This window comes from Falco cherrug, chromosome Z, assembly GCF_023634085.1.
Source record: "Falco cherrug isolate bFalChe1 chromosome Z, bFalChe1.pri, whole genome shotgun sequence".
NCBI classification, from domain to species: Eukaryota; Metazoa; Chordata; class Aves; order Falconiformes; family Falconidae; genus Falco; species Falco cherrug.
Genome location: NC_073720.1, coordinates 77868939 through 77885691, shown reverse-complemented (window position 1 = coordinate 77885691; position 16753 = coordinate 77868939). Strand labels below are relative to the sequence as shown.

General features: G+C 47.9%; 1 long non-coding RNA gene across 1 annotated transcript; it reads right to left on the bottom strand.

Annotated features, from left to right (window-relative positions):
• Window positions 1–2253: 2253 nt before the first annotated feature.
• On the bottom strand, window positions 2254–3733 carry LOC129734727 (uncharacterized). The gene is made up of 2 exons (XR_008730258.1): window positions 3627–3733; window positions 2254–3527 (listed from the first exon to the last, which is right to left on the bottom strand). It is a non-coding gene; the product is annotated as an uncharacterized LOC129734727 (long non-coding RNA).
• Between the last annotated feature and the right edge of the window lie 13020 nt (window positions 3734–16753).

Below are 16753 nucleotides of genomic sequence, written 5' to 3'. Positions count from 1 at the left end.
ACGTTTAAATACGTTTAAATCCACGTATAAATGCTGCTATGACTTAAGATGGGAAAATAAGAATTATACTCCAGTGGTAAATTTGTTCTTGCTGCAGTGTTGGAGCCCACACGCATATTGAAATTGCAGGGTGTGTTTTCAGAGGGCAGGCTGGCAGCCTGCTGTCTGTGGAGAGCCTCAGAAGGCTTTACTCACAGCTGCTCATGCAAGATGGGCCAGTGGTCAGGTCAGGCATCATCAGGGTTAAACAGCCCTCCCACTCCACCCATCCACCCCTGACCAAATAGTCTGCCGACCTATGCCTGCTGTGATGACAGGCAGAGAGCATCAGCTGGGCATGGAGGTGGGGAGCCCTGACTGGGCTATTAGTAGGCAATGATCTGGCACCTACCCTGCAGAAGTATCACCAGATACTTACATCTAGAGCCTGCAGGCACAGTGAAGAAGGTCAGGGTGCAGGAGAGTTCCCCCTGCATGAGGCAATGGCTGTGACACTCTAAATGTGTGGTGTGAGTCTGCAAGGGTGCACTTTCCTGCGTGCTCCATGGGACAGCTGCACACTGTAACTGAAAAAGAAATAGGGCTTTTGGTTTAAAATGCTCCAGTGGCGTTACCATGGGGATAAGCCATCCCACTGGGCTTGCAGGGCCAAGTATTTGGTGACTGGTGCCCTAGAGTTACTCGATCTATGACAAGCACAGGCTTTATCTGTATGCATCTCAAGGGTCTCTAAGCGATGGGGTTGCGCAAGGCTCATCCCTCACCTCTCCAGTGATGCCCCAACTCTACATTAGTTACTTTTCCTGGCTGTAATTGCCACGAAGGAACTGACCTTTTGTGAAATCCTACCAGGGCTGCCGACACTACTTCTAGATATTTCCCGGGCATGCTAGACCTCTTGCAACAGTGGGAAGGTGTACTCCCCCAGGGGAAACCACTGCTACGAGAATGACTTAAAATGCATCATTGATTTAAGGAAAAAGGGAACAAGAAGTGTAGTGCTATCTCTGTGCTAAAATGCGTATAAAAACATCGACAGTGTTTAGTATCTATGTGTACAGGGTTTGATCTTATACAAGCATGAAAAGTGTGCGTGATGTTATTGGAGTCCTTAGTGAAGAAGCATCTTTGCAGCCCAAGCATTGCCTGTAGCACAATGGTTAAATACTTTCCCAAAAGCCCAAAGGATGCAGATTTAAGAGAGAGGATTGAATCTGCACCCCCATCTTGGTGAACACTCTCAGCCCTGCAGGACCATTTCAAAACCCACCCTTGGCAACCCCGGCATCTCACTGGTGAAACAGCTCAGCAGGCTGGTTTCAAATACATTCTTTACGTTTACTGATTTCAGCCCTAGAAATTTCATCAAAATGTTAATTTGATTTTTCTTTTCCTGAAGGGATGGTAAAGTCTCGATTCCTCTACTTTTCCCAGTTTTAAAGACTGTATTTCAGGGGGAGGCAGTGTCAGCTGAAGTGCTGAGACTGGCAGAAGGAATGATCCCAGTCACCAGAAATAGAGTGAAACCGTGAAAGATTTGGCTTATTTGGTGTAAGAAAACCCACCAGAACCCCACTGACAACTGAGGGAAGATGAGACAAGCTCCCAAGAGCACTGAAATGGGTGCGAAACAGCACAATAAAGACAGGGCCCGTGCCTGGCTGTAACAGCCCCGGCAGCAAGAGGCGGATGGCCCTGTACAGCCCTGTTACCTGTGACTTTACGACACACACGCTTTTAAACTGCTCTGGGGGTTGCACTGCCTTAAGCATGCTAGGCTGGCTAAACTCCTGAGAGCCAGGAATGTATGTACAAAATAAATGGCTTGGAAGAACAAACCCACAGACTTTGAACTTGAATGAACTTTTCCTCCTGAATCAGGCAAGCCTTTTTGCCAACCATTTGTAAATGAAGTATGCCCAAGTTTTCTGCAGATGTGGAACATCTGAATTGCATATGTGCATGCTAAATTTAGAAAAGTGAAACTAACTCTGGAAACCTAACAGCTAAATACTTCTGTCAGGTTTTGTAAAAGCCTCCTCCAACATCTGTGTTTACACAAATGCTTAATCTTTAACTTCTTTGAATGATCATTTCAATGAAATGGATGATATTTTGGCTCTTTTGAAGCCAAGTGTGAGGGTTAGCAGCCAGAGCCTTACACGACACAAAGAAAACTGTGAGTAAAAATAAATGTTGTCTTACATGCTGTTAATATAAGGAAAATAAAAATGAAGGCAAGTCATCAGAACCTGAATTGTATGCTTTATCTTCCCTAACTCAGAAAAACAAGAGAGTTTTCTTGAATATTGTTGAACATTCCAGGGATTTCTTTTTGCTCTGTGTGCGGCTTCGTTAGAGATGATGCCGAGTCTAGCTGGTAGTGCTTTCTGTACATCAAGCATTTTTAAACTTTGAGTAATGCCTGACTTGGAAAGCATGCATGCATGTACACTTGCCCATCCATTACCAAACACCATCTCAAGCCATGCTAGTCCCCCAGTACAACTAGACAGACAGCCACACTTCCACGTAAACAGCCTTGAAACAGGAATAGAAATGGGGTCCAGTGACTGTCTAATGGCAGGCTGCAAGGTCCATAAGGTACCTTGTGAATCCTGCAGTGCTGACCTGGTGTGACTCCAGTCTAGATCTCGGGTCGCTCCCAAAAAATGGGTCCAGGTGGCTCCAACTTGCACTGTGAAGAAACGCAAGGCCCTAATACCTTGAAAAATCTGATCTGCGAGCGTAGCTTTCTAAGCCCTGTCTGCCCATGGGAAGGGACAGAACTCATGATAAGAGTAAACCATTGTTTTCTTTCGTTTCCTTCCCAGCAAAAGCAGAGTCGCAGTCCAGAGCTGGGCAAAAATGGTGGAGAAATAGCTGAGAGCAAATTTAGGTTTTTTGAAGTCAGCAAAACTCATCCACCTCCAACACATGATCCAGCCACATGTACAACTGAAGCTACTTGTAGCAGTTGATTAGGGTTCAATGAAAATCCTGTTGAAAAAACAGTAACACTGCCATGGTTTTGCAATTGTTTCCCATAATTTTGGCTTTGCACCATGGAGGAGAGAATGCTTGGGATGCCAGCTGAAAACAGGCCTTGAAGGTAGGAATTCTTTAAGGGTGATGTGCAGTCATCAGGATTGGTTTATGAGCTTAGGAGAAGATGCAACTCCTTGTTATGCTGAATCATTTTATTTTCAGAATAAAAGGTTGTGCTTCCCAGGATTTTGAGTGAGATGCGGCTTGTGATTGGCAGTAGATGGGTGTCAAGCACCTGAGAAGTCCTGTCTAGTTCAGTGAAGCATTTAGAAAGCCAGCCAGGCTCTGTGCTTTGAAGCTTCCCTCCCTGTGCTTTAATAAGCAGGAAAATTAACACTCTTTGGACATCCCAGTGATATGGCAGGAGTACCTCGTAGTGTATGTCAGTGAAAACATTCCTTTCAGATGGGAATGTAGCATTACTGCCAGATTACACACAGGTAGTGTGGACCAGCCATGTTCTCATGCGCTCTCTCTTCCTATAATCACAACCAGGCTTTTAAAAAATTATTTTTCCAGACATATAGTGTGGCAATTGTCTGGACTTGGGAAATAACCAGTAATTTCTGTGTTTTTACCAGGATTAGGCAGGCTTTCTGCTTGCCCTCTTGTGTGGTCAGTGGTACTGTTAGGCCACTGTGGCAGGGGTGACCAAGGGAAAAGGGCATGGGGACCTCAGGGAGGCCACGGGCTTCTCAAAGCACTTGTTGACCATCTTGCCCTTTGTGCCATTCTTCATATCTGTTCATCATGAGTATTAGTGATCACCTGGTCAGGATGGCTGGCTTAACTCCTGCTGGTAGAGATGAATGTGGATACAGCCTGGCGCAGGTGATGGTGGGGTGGTAATCGAGCCTGCAGCCGCCGGGGCTGTGCGCTGGACAGGGCGGCGGGGCTCGGCGGGGCTCGGCGGGAGCGGCGGGGCTGCGCGGGGCTGCGGGGCACGGCGGGGCTGCGGGGCTCGGCGGGGCTGCGGGGCACGGCGGGGCGGCGGGGCACGGCGGGGCGGCGGGGCTGCGGGGCTGCGGGGCACGGCGGGGCTGCGGGGCACGGCGGGGCTGCGGGGCACGGCGGGGCGGCGGGGCACGGCGGGGCGGCGGGGCTGCGGGGCTGCGGGGAACGGCGGGGCACGGCGGGGCGGCGGGGCTGCGGGGCACGGCGGGGCGGCGGGGCTGCGGGGCTCGGCGGGGCTGCGGGGCACGGCGGGGCTGCGGGGCACGGCGGGGCTGCGGGGCTCGGCGGGGCTCGGCGGGGCTGCAGGGCGGTGGGGCTGCGGGGCTCGGCGGGGCTCCGCACCGGCGGCGAAGGAAACCTCTGGCTCAGGATGGTGCAGCGCCCTCTCCTGTCCCCGTGTCCCTCCGAGCAGTCAGAGCAGAGGCAAAGCCTGCACGACTTTTTCCCTGCTTCTTCTTTTCAAATACATGCGTGTCCCGTCGCTTAGGTCTCTGTCAGTGCCACTCGCACGGTGACCCGGGTACCACGGCCCCCGCTCCTCCGCCTCAGCCTGCGGCAAAACGTCACCCGCCGCCTTCTCCTCCAAAACGGCTGGACAGCGCCGGGGGGGGGGGGGGCGGGTAGGGGGGGTGTGCGGGGAGGAGGGGGGCTCCGGCTGCTGCGCGGCGCTAAACCTCCGCAGGGCGGCAGCACCACCCCGGGCACCGCCCTGTGCATCGCTCCGGGCACCTCGCCCCACGCACCGCCCTGCGCATCACCGCCCGCATCGCCCCGCGCACCGCCCTGCGCATCACCCCCTGCTCCCCCTCCCCGCAGCCACGGGGTGAATGGTTCCGGTGGCCAGAACCACGCATGGTCGCCGTTTCTGGGTTATAAAGGGACAGACGGTCTGGATTGGGTGCAGGGGGGAAACTAGAGTTTCCTGAAATGCCCATCGCTGTGGTGTGGGCACAACCCAGTGCTGATGCAGGGGGTGGGATGTCACCACCAGCCTCTGTCTTGTGCCCTTCAATATGTGGAAAAAAATGTGTTTGCTCTTTTCATCAGCCTCACTGACAGCAGAAAGCTGGTTTTGAACATTACAGTTTTAGAGAAGAGGGAAGGTAAAGCTTACTGAGGTTGTGGGAGGACAGAGCATCTTGGTGCAGACTGTGGGAAAATACTAGAATAAAGAAGGCTGATAAAAAGCAGGTGCGAAGGCTGGAGTCTTTTGGAGGCAGACTTGGGTGGAAAGAGACTGGTTCGTGGCAGCCGGTGCAGGGAGAGGTCAAGGCTTACCGGTGTCTCATGGTTTGCAGTGAACTCACCTGGGCAAGCTGGCTGCAAATTGGCCTTTTTCTAACCAATATGTTTGCAGCCATAATTCACCATGTGTGGCCTTGAGAAGAACTTGTACTCTGTACTATACTTTTCTAAAGAACAAAAGGTAAAAAAAAAATCCCTTGGAAATTCTTTTCTGCTTTAATTTTCCGTGTCTGGCACACCTTGAGCCAAGTGTTTTCATGGGTTGACTTGAGCAGGTTTCACACAGGCATAGGAAACACCACCTGAAAAATGGGTTTTCATCAGCTGGTCATTTCAGATGCCACACAAGCTAAAGTCTGGTTTGTTGGAGGACATAATTTATGCTCTGGCACTGTTTTGAAGCCTTGTTTTATTAACTTTGAGGTAATTAAAAACATTTATATTCTCTGAGTCTCCTGCAGGATATGTCAAACGAACTAGGAATTAAAGAACTAGGTGAAAACAAATAAGACTGTGAAAAAAGTAAGCCAAAAAGGGCACAAGCCCAACTTGTTCTTATTCTCCTGTGTAGCAGCTGTTAAGTGCTGAGTAACATGGCTGGTACATGAGGCAAAAGACATACTGGTTTCATCCTGTCTTTTTGAAGAATTATCTGAAGGAATTCAACAAACCCGGGTTTAGGGTGTTTAAAACTTTTCCTTTTTAAAGAAACAAGGTCTTTTTAGTAATAATAGCATACATATTCAACAGTCTTAAGTCTATTAGTTATGAACACTAAATCCCGGGGCACTGGTCTAATTTAGGCACTACGTTTTTGTAGATTTATTTTGTAGCACTAGGAACAGTTTTGTTACTCTGTTTTAGAAAACCCTAAACTGAGATGCAGAGAGGTTGAGGGAGTTTACTACATGTGACACAAGAAATCAGCTGGAGACCCTCAGAGTCTACCCTCCTGACACTGTGCTAACACCAGTCTCAATCCTTCCTTCCAGTGAACATAATCTTTTGCTATTTTTTTCACACAGTAGTTTCAAAATTTGTGTGAAGCCAGCTCCATGTTTGCTCAACAGAACAAATGATCCTCACATTTGTTTTACACATGTAAAAAACCCTTCACCTTTCTTGTGTTTGCTCACTGGGAAAACGCCAGTGTTTTTATGTGGCCGCGCTGGGCACACCCGTTAAAAAATTAACCTTTTGTGTCTCTACATGGATTTTGGTGCAGGGGTGCGGGGAACCACTTCGGTCGGGCATCTCCCCCTTGGCCTGGCTTCTTTGGTTAGTGATTTCCTGTCCTCTGTTCCCGGTCTGTGTTTGCTTGTGGAGTAGGTTTCCTGTCTTTCTGTTTCCCTAAGTGTAATAATGTTCACTGGGTGATGGAGTATTTGTTTAATTGAAAAATATTGCAGCTGAGAGGTGCTTGGAGTCATTTATCGCACTGGACTGCTGGAGGGCTGGAATTCTGTATATTTCCTCTTGCTTTGGTAATTCTATAGAAATGTCAAAGCAATTTCCGCGTGACAATGCTGCTGCTAAGCAGTGTGTTGGGAGCGTGTGTGAGCCTCTGTTGCTACATTATCTTGCAGGCTTTTTGCATCCACAGTTTTTCCTTTCACTCCTGTGATACACATCAGACATGAATTCAGACAGGCTGTTACAGTGTAAAAGAAGAACTGGGACCACAAGAGTTATAATAGGTAAACTAAACCGAGCACAGTGAGAGGAAGGAAATTGTTGTGAGAAAAATAAACAACACATATACCAAACTAGTATTTCTTTTGACTTCTGTGCAAATAAATCTTTGTATTTATGTGTATTTCTGAGGGCAGCAATAATTGTACATAATACTGTTACAAAGTGTACATTTCTGAGAATTATTGTAAAACTTTTTTTTTTTTTTTTTTTCTGTTATGAGAAGCTGTGTTGCCCTGGTGTTAACACAGACATCATTCTGCAGAGAAACAAGGTGTCACAGGCCTCTGAACCTTTGCTTTGGAGCATAGAAGAGTTATTTGCAAATCAGTATACAGAGCTGGGAGATAGAAGTTAAATATAATCCTTACTTTCAAATGCACTCTCACTTACGTTACCCAAGTAGAGAAGACTTGAAAATCCTCACAGAGCAGACCTGAAACGTTTACAAGATCACCTTCAGTGTTTGTAAATTGATCTGGTGTTGGGGCATCCTATTGATGTACCCCCAAATCTGTGCTTATCTTTTCAACTGGAAAAAAAGTGGATACAAATTAGTAGGAAAAAGGTTTGCATGTGTCAGATCTGACTGTCTGGGCTTTGAATAATGCTTGCTTCCAAACTTCATCCCACTGGTGCTAGCCTGTTAAAAGCAGACCCAGTTTTACCAAGGACTTGCTTTCCGGCTAATACTAGGCATCGCACCACCAGCTGCATGCATCTCAGCAAGTGCTGGCTTGCTCAAATGTTTCCAAAGGACCTCCTTTCTGCAGTCGGGTCCCTTTGCGGCGTGAGGAAAGGCCAAATCCAGACCCGAGGTAGTGCAGTGTGGTGCCTGCTGCAGAAGAGGGTGCAGGCAGACAGCAGAAGCAGCCCTGCCCAGGGCAGGTAAGGAGCAGCAGCCCAGCAGCTGCTGTGAAGTACCTCCCATTGGATGATAGAGCTGGATGTTTGCTCTGCATGGTGGCTGTGGGATGTGCATTTCCCAGGCAGGTGTCCAGGTAATACTGCTGTCACTGGTGCTGGGGCAGGGACATCAATGAGTAGGTGCTTACAGAATATGCAAGGAATTTGCAAACTGCTTTAAAAGCTTTTGAAACAAGAAAGCAGTTGGGGATTTTTTTCCTCCCCCCTATTGAATTTTTAGGCAGGCTCCACTCTTGTCAGGTACATCCATGAATCCCAGGCAGTGCCAAGGATGTGTTAGAAAGCCTCCCAGCCTCAGGCTCTGCTGGCAGTGTAATGCCACCATGCTTTTGTTGCCAGCCTGACCAAATTTCTAAAAAAGAGGTGGAAGTAAAACCCAGCATCAAATAACTGGATATGAAATACCATTTCCCTTACTGCATTTATTGGGTCGGGGGGAGTTGTTGGTCCTTAATTACTGAATGACCTGCAGAATGATTTAAGAGAGTCCACCTCCTGGATGCTAAAGCATCCAAGCAGAAGGCGGTGATGCAGAGGGGCACTTGCAGCTGTTTCAGGTGCCTTGTTGGGATGTAAAACAGGACATTTGCCTGTGAAGTGACTACTCCCTCTTTCTGAAAGGGAATGGGGAGGCTGAGTAACATCCTTGAAAACTCAGTGGGTATAGATGCCAATTTCCTCATAACATACTCATGTCCTCAGACAGTTTGAGCTTTTGCAGGATTTTAATGTACTGCCCTGTCTACAGTGAGAAAACTGTAGCCATGTCCTGAGGTTACTGCTCCCAGACCATTCTGATGGGTGGCCAGGCAAAGAAGAGCCCAGTGTCTTGTGGTTCAGCACCCCTCAGGTATCATTGGCTCCCAGCTATGCTGAATCTGTGCTTGCCCCTTGCTTTGGTCATTCCCTCTGTTTTCCACTGCTGTGTATCTTGAAGGAAGCGCAGAGCTCAGTGGGGCATCAGGAAAATAGCTGAGACTAGCAAAATCTGCCTGATGTGTCAGAGAAATCCCATTGCATTGCTGCTGTGTGGCTCACAACAGGCTGTCTGTATGCATAAGAGGTGGGTTTTTTTGTTTGGTGTTTTGTTTTTGTTTTTGTTTTTTTAAATTTAGTCTGGGTAATGACCTGTGCCTGAGACTTTATTAGTGGTAAGAGAAGGAAGCAAACCAGGGTTTTGGGGAAGGTGCCCACGGAGAGGCAACCTGCCATTGCGCAACAGGGACTTGCACCCACTCCTGCTGCAAAGCCTTCATTAGTCAGAGCCCAGCTCAGCCCTTCCTGCCTCCATCGGCTTGTTTTGGCCCTTGGAAGCAAAAATTCCCCAAACTGGCTTCAGAGGTGGAGTTTCCTAAAAGTAAGCAAAACTGAAGACTTCAGGTTGCTTTCATTCTCCTGTTGATGTTAGCGTGTGATGTTTGTGCAAGGCACTCCAGCATCCTCACAAATGCATCCTGCTCCCCTTGGTCCCTGCCAGGTTCCTTTGCCCCAGCACACGATGGGTGTGCAGTCCTCCGGAATGCCTGAAGAGAGTTGCAGAGCCTGCAGAGAAGCAGTTGGTCCACCTGTGGTCACACCTAGGAAACATTTTCTGCTGTGGTCAGATGCAGTTCTGCTTTTTGACCTTCGAGCAACACAGAGGCTTTTGGTTGTCTCTGCTTTCAGGCACAATAATCCTTCCCAGAGCTGAGGCAAAGGGTGGCCTTGAAAGCTGTTTTAAAGTGATAAAGCATAGTCAAAAGGAAATAAGAAGCCATGCTATATCTGTTCTAGAGAGACGATGTTCACACTGAGGATTTAATTCAGCTCCTTTTTTTTAGTATTATAGATATTTTTTTAATTACAGCTGATTTAGTGTTACTGAGAAAATTACTTATTTTTAAGTATTTCTGAATGAAAAGGGAAGTTGTGCCTTGCCAAGGTCATAAGCACTTTGTACGTACAGAAATTAGAAGCAATTCAGAGTGTGCTGTTGCTTAAAGCCTGGAATTTCTGTAGAAAGAGATGGTGTGTCACTCAACACCGCAGTGATAAACATCTTTAACGTGGAGAAAATTAAGGGGTACAAGCAGTGGCTGTGTCTACCTTTCACTTTTAGCTGGAATCAGCAGGAAGAAATATGCTTGGCACAGTATGTGGCCAAGGTTGGAAGGGTTTAATTACATTTCTCTTTGCTTCTTTATCATGACGTGTCTCCATGACCTGTCACGATAGAGGATATCCCTCCAGCAGCCCATGTGCAGCACTTCAGGTTGGCCTCAACTTTGTATAGCAGATGTTTATGTAAATAGTGAGATCTAGATGTCAAACTCGATCTGCAATTACTCTTGAACAACAGGGTACCTGCCGATGCACAAGAGATAGTGCAAGCAGTAACCCAGCAATTAATTACCGATGGGCTTTCCAAACTCCCATGCTCTCTCCCATGATGTTTCCCGGTTTGCAGGCGTCCTGGGGCCGGGCACTGCTGGCAGTTGTCACAGCTTGCATTGACATTTACTTCCTCAATTCCTGCTGGGAATCCTCAATCATGAAGAAAGCAAGCTGCAGTGCAAGACAATTTCAATGATTTCAGACTTCCTTTTGGCTGGGAAGCTGAGCCACTGCTCCTGCTAGAGCTGTGACACTGACATCCCACCAGCATCCTTGCTTTTCCCAGTCCTCTGTGCTTCTGTATCTCGCTGCCTTGGGGTCATGCCCCCATGCTGTATGCAACCGGCCAGGCACAGTCTCAGCACAGCTAGCAGTGGCATGGCATCGCTGCCTGAAGCCTTCGGTGCCAGCAGCTACTACGGACCTGGCAGGTGCAGTGACTCAGCAGGCAACACAGTTCCCTCTGAGTCAGTCCCCAAACTGTGATTTAGTTCTGGAGTATTAGGAAGCTGGAAGAATGAGGCACAGCTCAGAGATCCTGCCTTGCTCTTTGTGAGAGGCAAAAGCAGTAAATTCCTGGTTTATTTCTGATTCTCAGAATAAACTTCTGCCTAAAATTGCCATGGAAATTCTGCAGGAATCTTTAAAGTTACTTTTCCTACAAGTTTATACTCTGCTACATGTGCCCAATATGATTTTTTCTGGACACACAAAATCAGGGCTGAGGTCTGAGGCAAAGAGAAGCTAAGGGTTGAGCACTATGTATTTTGTAAAAGCTGAAGGAAAAGAACACCAAGCTGCAGCATTAATTTAAGGTACAGCATGGCAGACGGCTCAGAAAGGAGAGCACACTGCCTCTGAAGTTCCACTTTTATGCTACATAATCCAGTGGCTACTCTGAGGTTTATACCCTGGGTGCCATGAGAGGGGATATACTCCTTATCAAAGTTTGCTTCCTATTTCAAGCCATGCCAAGCCGCCGAGAAGCAAAAGTTGTTTTGATTTTAACCATGCAGTATTTCTGCAAGGCTCATTATCTATAAAGAAAAAAGGCAAAGCTGTTGCTCTTGGGAGTGTACAGAGTACCTTGGTCATTTGATATTTTTTCTCAGGCAGTGTGCATGCTGTAAGTATACAAAGAGCACAACATGAGGGCAAAAGTGCTTGTGTGAATTCTATTAGCACTGCATCATTAGGGCTGAAGTACCCCAGGTGAGGGTGGCATGTGATGCTGCAGCAATCTGAAGTGTTTCTGTTACCAACAGCATAGCTGTCTGATGTGTCCATGCATAAACAAGAAAGGTTTTTGATCAGAAGAACCAAGCACAATTAATAAATTAGGTGGTTCAGATCTTCCCTGCTGTCCACGATAGAGCTACACCATGTCATAAAGTGCTGTAGGTCATGATGCAGCTAAGGCAGGGCAAGGCATGACAGCCCAGGAATGGTCCTTTTTCTGCCCACCCCTCTCCAGCCATCCCCATGTGGTGGGCTGACCTCCTTCCATGTTGTGCACCACAATATGTGGATTTTTTTCCCCCAAGATTTTCTAAGGCCCAAGATTTACATGCAAGAAAGCTGTAGTTGCTATTCCTGAGGAGACAGCAATTTAATTCTCTATACACACAGTTGCCTTGTCAGTTCCAGCATTTACAACAGGACCTTTGATGTAAAGGGCTTTTATGTAGCCCAGCTGCCGTTAAACTGGATGTCAATGGGCAACTGCAGATCTGTGTGTTATGGGTGCAAGCAGCCATTCAGTTTTGAAACCTGAGCACAGGGAGTTCAGGGAGATACAGTGAGATGCAGCCTGACCTCTACTCAACAAACCATGCTGTGCTTCTCCAGAAGAGTCTGACCTATTTTCTTTTTATATTACGGCTTTTTGATAAGCTCTGGCAGACCTTTTTTGCAGGCACTGGGTCAGTGATTCAAACATTGTTGGTCTTAGAGGAAAGTTTCTATGGGTAAGATGTTAGGCATCTTTTACAGAAACATTGAGATCCTGATGCTCTGGATCCAACACTGTTTTGAACTGGAGATATTTTGCCCCAGCTATGGAAAAAGGCAGGCCCAGCCTCACTAAATAGCTGCAGACTCCTGCTCTCTCTGCCCAAAGCAATCAGGGGCTGTGCAAAAGTAACTGCCCCCTAAGAAATAACAGAGTATTGTCCAGAAAAAAGGTGCAGGCTGATAAGCATCACTCCCAGTACACGTGCATGCTATTACTGTGCCAGACACAACAGGAGTAAGGGTGAGGGCACTGACTTGGCTATGCAATGTAATGAGGTGTTTTTCTAAGACTTGGAAAACATGCCAAATTTTGCAGTGCAGATGTTCTCACACACATTGGTGCTTTGGGGGTCCGGCAGAGATCAAAGCTGATTTTGTAACACTCCTGGCTCAGCTGCAGACTGAACCTCCTGCAAGGTCTTTCCACAAAACTGATCTCGCCAGAAGATCTTCGGGTAGGAACAGGCTGAACTTTGGGACACCTGGGGAAAATTGAGCCTTCTGATAATCAACGCTCAACTAATTCCTGATGAAGAGCAATGATAAATGCTGTTACAGCAGCTTGCCACCCTGCCCTGGAAAAACATGCAAGCCTGCACATGGCTACCCTGAAAAACTCACAAAAAGGCTGGATTCTAGCGGGGAGTGTGTCAGTTCTTTGTGGAGACATTCAGGCAAACAAGCTACACTAGTGTCACTCATGGAAAGCAGGGGGATTACTGCTGTGCATCTTTCTTGAACTCTTCTTGTGACTATCTTAATTTCATTGCTCCAGTTTCCTTTTTCCTCTGGTATTTTTGCTTCTTGCTATGCACTTCTCAAAGCAAAGTGAATTGGACATCTAGTTGAATGGTACAATGAGCGGGGGGGGTGGGTGTTACAGGAGAGAAGGGACCCTTGCAGTGGCATAAGCCCCTTGATAGAGCTTGTCTCCTCTGCACCCTCCTGCATGCTGTACGTGGATGCCTAGGTGTTCAGTGGTGTGCCACCAAAAGTGCCTCCTGGTAATATTTTTTTAAATTGTTCTTATTAGCCTTCCATAGCTGAAGCAGGAAAGGAATGCTGTCAGCCACTTCTGACATAGGAAGTAATCTGAGTTGAAGAAAGTGAGGTTTGTGAGTATCAGAATTAATGAAATCTGACTTCCCACTGATTTGTCTCGTTGTGGCTGGTTATCATTGGAGCACCTAAGGCGTATGAAAGCTCCAGTTAAATTTTTCCTGTGGCTAAGGGAAATTATATGGATTTTTCCTCCCAGGTTTTCCCTCTCAAAAGTAGTGGGGAAGTCAGCCCACAGGTGACAGAGGCTCTGTGATTGTCTCTGGTGATCTGTAGGAAGAAAATAATTTCTGAAATGGTTGCCTACAACAGGGGAGGGTGTCCCCATATAAGCAATCACTCTTGTAGGGAAAGCATCGGCCTGAAAACAAGGGGAAGAAAAGAGATCTGGAAGAGTCTTCCTGCATAAAGGTGCTTGGAAGGTCTATGGATTATTGCCCCTTCTCCCCCTCTCAAAAAACAGCAGAAGAAAGGGAGATACCACTGTAAATGTTGTTAAAATATGTTAACTTTTTACAAAAATTAAAGCATTAAAACCACTCAAAAGGCACAGTTACAGTGCAGGATCAGCTCTGGGCGGGGGGACACAGAAGGTGCTGCAGGCACGTATTCAGGGAGGTGGGCATCAGTTTGCATGAAAGAGGGGCCCCTTGCATGCAGCAGTGTTGGAGCCATTCTGGGACAGCCTGGAATGAAGAGATGACAAAGCTGGTCTTTGGAAAGGGTTTTTACTGCTCATCAGCTTGCACACCACTCTTGCAGGGGCAAAGATACTGGGGAGAGGTGAGATTATTACTCTGCTTCTAGTCGAGGCATTGGCCTCTGCTGTGTTGGTGTTTGTTTTGCATCAATGAACCTCCATGGTGGTCGATATTCGCTTATCAAACGCTTCCACTTTCTGTTATTTCAGAGTGATCCCTTCCTTCCCTTGGTTATGCACTCACACAAGGTCCCTGCTCTAATACAGCTAAAACTTCATTGATAACTCTTTGCTCTTCACACTGTGGCAGGGATTGACAGAACTAATCAAGAAGTCCTATCAGAAAAAAGCCTGAAAGATATGGAGAGGTTCTTTTTAGGAAGCAAACCCATTTTGGATTTTCCATAACTAGTTGGGGGTTGAGGGGAATTAAATTTAAATAAAATCACTTCCCTACTGAGTTCTGACTCTTTACCCCATTTGCTTTCCATGGAATGTAAACATTTGTGACTCTTGCAGTTGTTCATGAGGCTATTTCTCATAGCAATGTCCTGTATACGACCAGGAGGGAATTACAGCAGTGGCCACTATTGGAAAAGGTGTGAATATAACCTGCTCAAGTACTTCACTGAACTGCCAAATTCATGAGGATGGCAGAAAAAACTAATGTCTGCATTTGCTTAGAAAAACTTAACACCAAGACAGATGCTGGGTGTCAGGTGCAACCTGAAGCCCCTCTGAGAGTATAATAACAATGTAGATTATAATAATAATAATAAATAATAATAATAATAATAATAGAAAACCCAAATAGACTTTCTTCAGCCTACAGGCACAAAGATCCGTGTCTGGAGAAGGGGACCACTACAGTGCAAAGTCACCACTTCTAGCTGGTATTTGCAGCTCAGCCAGGTAGGGTCAGGTCTTAGCATCCTCCATGACAGGCCCCGTGTGACGATAGGCTTTTAGCTTTTATTAGCTAATTTAGTTAACATGTATTTTTATGTTGGGACATGATTGTTCCAGCTATCCCTTAATTCTAACCATGTGCATTTCCACAAGGCAAACAGCCTTGAGAAATTTCAGAAGGCTGATCAAAAAGGGCAGGCAGTTTTGGTTTGCTTTTCCTTCCTGAGCGTTTTATCTCAAAATTCCACAATAGCAGAAACACTCAGAAACTGAGGTCTGCTGTCTTGTCAGTCAAACACGGTGGGTGAGAACATGGCTCTGTGTGCTTCATCGTCACCATAGCTTTTAACTCAAGCCCTCAGCTAAATCTCTTAATTAGTGTGGTCACAAAGAAATCACAAGTTGCTGGTGGCAGCAAAGGACAATCAACATAGGCCCTCTCTGAATTATATAATTATATAAAATTTTAGTATTTTTTATGGGAATCATTATCCTGCTATTTTAACATTTCTCTTAGCAACATCTGGACTAAAACAAAAGGCAAGGACATGGTATTTCTTTTTTTTTTTTTTTTTTTTAATGTTGCTAGCATAATTTGTGGATTTGCAATGGGACTAGGATGGAAGGAAAAAAGAGGGGGAAATACCACTAACCAGCAAAAAAGCTAGTAACAAAAATATGGACTGTAAATGTACCTTGGGTGACAGGTCGCTGTTGTAGGAAGGGGTTGAGCAGAGCATCAGAACAGAGGTACAGTGTAGATTCTGTTATTCATAGCAAAAGTTGGTTATTTAAAATGTGAACTGGTACAATGAGATGTGAGTGAAAACTGCTTTTCAGGAACAGTAATTGGCAGAAACTGGAGATAAAATGAAAGGCACTGCCAATATCCCGCTCATAGGTAGCTAGTGCATGGAAATCTCCAGCCCTGGGTAATGTCTGTGCCGACAGGCTGGGCGAGGGGACCGAGCGCCCCCCGGTCGGTGTGCGGGTGGCACCGGGCTGGGGGCAGTGCTGCCCTGCGGGGGGCAGGGGGCTCTGCAGGGGGGGCTGGGCAGGCCGGGCCCAGGGGCCGAGGCCCCCGGTAGGAGGCCCGAGGAGGCCGAGTGCCGGGCCCTGCCCCTGGGTCACAGCAGCCCCAGGCAGCGCTGCAGGCCTGGGCCAGGGGGCTGGGAAGGGCCGGGGGAAAAGGGCCTGGGGGGGCTGGGCAGCAGCCGGCTGGGCGTGAGCCCCCGGCGTGCCCAGGTGGCCAAGGCGGCCAGCAGCGCCCCGGCCGGTGTCAGCAGCAGCGTGGCCAGCAGGGCCAGGCAGTGCCCGTCCCCCTGCGCGGGGCACTGGTGCGGCCGCCCCTCGGGCCCTGGGCTCAGGGCTGGGCCCCTCGCTGCAGGAGGGACGCGGAGGGGCTGGAGCGTGTCCAGGGACGGGCAGGGGGCTGGGGCAGGGGCTGGGGCACCAGGCCTGGGGGGGCGGCTGGGGGGCTGGGGGGGGCAGCCTGGGCAGGAGGGGGCTCAGGGGGGGCCTGGTCGCTCCCTACAGCTGCCTGGCAGGGGCTGCGGGCAGCGGGGGTCGGGCGCTGCTCCCAGATAGCTAGAAGAAGGGGATAACCCATCCTCCGTCCTCCAGCAGCCCACAGCTGGAATCATCTGTGGTGCAAAACAGAACTGAGCATCACAGCTCACAGTGCTGGTGGTGATGCTGTTCCTGTGAGCAGGAGGGTCCCTACCTGCTGCTGTGGGTGACCAGCAGCCTCACAGCCGACCACTGCTGTAACAGCTCTTGCTCCCCTTGCCAGGGAGGTGGGACTGAGCACAGCTGCTGAAGAAGGTCAGCAAA